This window comes from Sander lucioperca, chromosome 1 (genome assembly GCF_008315115.2).
Source record: "Sander lucioperca isolate FBNREF2018 chromosome 1, SLUC_FBN_1.2, whole genome shotgun sequence".
In the NCBI taxonomy this organism is placed as follows: Eukaryota; Metazoa; Chordata; class Actinopteri; order Perciformes; family Percidae; genus Sander; species Sander lucioperca.
The window spans coordinates 2,281,233-2,284,638 of record NC_050173.1 but is presented as its reverse complement, the minus strand read 5'-3'; positions in this window follow the sequence as shown (position 1 = coordinate 2,284,638).

The window sequence follows — 3,406 nt, the reverse complement described above, 5'->3', positions numbered from 1 at the left end:
GGACAGATAGTCTAGCTAGCTGTCTGGATTTACCTTGCAGAGATCTGAGGAGCAGTTAACCATAGTCCTCATAAATCCACTGGAGTTTAAAATGCCAACACAAAGAAAGCAGAAGGTACCGGACATCCGGCCGAAAAGAGTGACATCCGGCGGAATCCGGCGGCAACGGAGCAATCCCCGGAAGTGGAACGTTGTGGATATAGACTACTCATTTGCTAACAAATTATGAACATCGGGAAAGATTTCTCACTTCTGATATTTAGGACAGTTTTTTTCCAGTGGCTTCAGTCCTACTTCTTTCGGCAGCTCTCCTTGTCTTTTGTGTACGGACCTTAACATGCTTCTCTTTGCGCTCAGTAAATTTTCATGACTGTTGAATGTGTAGCCAACCTGGCAATTCAAGCAGTTATTGATTCAGAGCGATAAACTATCTCTCATAAAGGCAGATCCTGGTTATTTATGGCTCCGTGTTGCCTCAGCTGGACAGGAGACAGTAGTGTTTAGATCAGCTGTCATGCTGTGATACAATGGACTGCTACATTTTCCTCTCTGATTCAGCATTTTTTATGCTGTGCAACTTCAGCTGTGGTCATACATAAATAGAAGAGTCAGATTTGCTAAACTGCAAAAAAAAAGGCCATCTTGTCGGTAATTTATTATTGCTATTGCTATCAATACTTAAATTACAACACATATCTTTAAAAAAATAATAAAAAATAAAAGCAGTGAAAGAAGAAGAAAAAGAGTTTCTTGACATTTCTTGGTTTGCTATAAAATAGGTCAGATCACTCTTCTGTATCAAGCACATGAATCAAATGTTGCTTTATTCAATAAGAAAAGCAAAGTGTCTCACTCAACTGACTGATCTTTCCACTTACTCATCCATATCCCTACTGAAATGTTTATAGTTTCCATTGCGATGCTGAAGTCAGCTCTTGATTTAATGTGCAATGCATCATCCTCCACAAGTTTGCAAAGTTGTCAGAAACAGTCAACAAACTTGCAACAGCTGTAATGATGAATGAATGAGTTTATGCTATCAGTCCCTATTTTCAAGTCTTCTTCGTTACAGCACAATGTTCACTTTGTAAATTATGGTCCCATTTATTTTAAAAATTGACAATACAGCAGGGGATACTTAAGGGGCTTGACTATACACCGACCTCTCAATCATGACAGAAGCTTAGCAATTACATGCCACTGTGTACATTAAAATAGCTGTGAACTGTGTGTTTTTACTTAAAAGTTAATGGGACAGATAACAACATTGAACACTACACAAACAGTAATTTATTTTTTTCATTTAGGCGATTCATTTTTCATAGTGACACTCGAGGTGCCGGATCCAATAAAAAAGGTTCCGGATCCAACGTTGGAGGTGCCGGAACATGTTCTGGCGTGTTCCGGCTCAAATTAAGCCCTGGTCCTTCCAGAGGATAAGTCCAACAGCTCCTCTTCGGCCTTACCAGTAAGGCCACTTGTTGTTGCACTCGGGGCAAAAGGATCCAGTCCCAGGTGTCAGTGTTCACATCAGAGAAGTATGAGTTGAAGTGCTTGCTCAGTGCAGTGAGGTGAGAGGTAGCTACCTCGCCCACTATAGCCACAGACAGGTTGTTTGTGTGGAGAAACTCTGTCAGTTGGGGGAACATGTCTGTTACTCCGTCTCGTATTTTTCTTTTCTTCATGAAGGCGGTGATTTTTCTTGGATTGAGAGGTTGAGGCTGTTGAGCAAGTTGATTATGTCGGCAAGATGTGCCAATTTGTCTACAAACTCCGGGTCTCATACCTCCGCCATCTCACTGCATGGCTCAAATACCCGCTGCAAAACTTTACCATGAGAGAGCCATGGCACTTCACAGTGATATAGCAGTGTGTCATGGCCAGCCTTCATCTCTCTACAAAGTTGTCCAAACAAACGTGTCTGCAGTGCCCTTGACTTAACAAAATGAACTGCCGCCACAGCACAATGACAATAATGCAAATGTCTGGCTCCATGGCTTTTGATGCCAGTATGTGTCGATGCAGCATACAGTGCGTAGCCATAACCTTTGGGTTGACAGTCTTTATCCGCAAAACAACCCCACTCTTTAGGCCAGTCACTGCCACCGCACCATCCATACAAACTGCCACACATATTTCTCAGCTAAGTCCTGCTTCAGTCATGAAAGCATCCAGGAGTCTGAATATTTCTTCACCCGTTGACCTCCCAGGCATCTCTTTACAGAACCTCCAAAATGTTCCCTTCCCATGGATATGAGTTCTTGTCCAATTGTGTGTGACTTCTTACTTCTAGCAATCCGTTGCGTCACCAAATAGGAAGCCTTCTATGCTTTCTCAGAAGTTGTGGTCAGGGTCACCATTTGTGTTTTCTGACGCGTGTATTCCTCGCTCTTTCTACGGAGCATCTGAGAAAAGCTTGGTCTTTCGCTTGTTTTAAAAATGGTAATAGTTGGGGAATTTTTTTTATGTTCTCTGGAAGCTGGTTCCAGAGATGGACGCCATAGTGGTTAAAAGCTGCTTCCCCCTGTTTTGTTCTGACAGTATGTTTCAGTAGTATTTGCTTATGTTGTGATCTAAGGGGTCTTGGTTGAGAATATTGTTGGAACATGTCATGCAGGTAGTTTGGCCCATACTGTCCTTTCTGTTTTTATTCCTTATATGTTAAGTGAGTGTTGTACTTTGAGAGCGAAGATTAACCAGAGTCAAATTCCTTGTTTGTTTACGCAAACCTGGCCAATAAAGCTGATTCTGATTCTGATCCCCTTCAGTGACTTAAAAACAAGCATAAGTGCCTTAAAATCAATTATGTATCTAATTGGGAGCCAGTGTAAGGACTTTAAGATTGGGGTGATATTATCTGTTCTTTTTGTTTTAGTAAGGATCCTGGCTGCACTATTCTGTACCATTTGGAGTGTTTTTCTTTTGTTTGTTTTGGGGCATTTTTAGGCCTTTATTCGACAGGACAGCTGAAGACATGAAAGGGGAGAGAGAGGGGGAACGACATGCAGCAAAGGGCCGCAGGTCAGAGTCGAACCCACGGCCACTGAATCGAGGAGAAAACCTCCACATATGGGCGCCCGGATAGCTCGGTTGGTAGAGCGGGCGCCCATATGTTGAGGTTTTCTCCATTTGGAGTGGTTTTAAAGTCTTTTTGGGGAGTCCTGTTAAAAGCACATTGCAATAATCAATCCTACTAGAAATAAAAGCATGTATGATTTTTTCAAGATTCTCTTTGGACATAAATCCTCTAAGTTTATTGATGTTTTTAAGATGAAAGTATGCTGATTTTATGACTGCTTTAATGTGACTGCTAAAGTTTAGATCATTATCTATAAGGACACCAAGGTTTCTTACCACTTCCTTTGCTATTAAACCTTTCCTTTCAAGCAAGGCAGACATTTTGCAT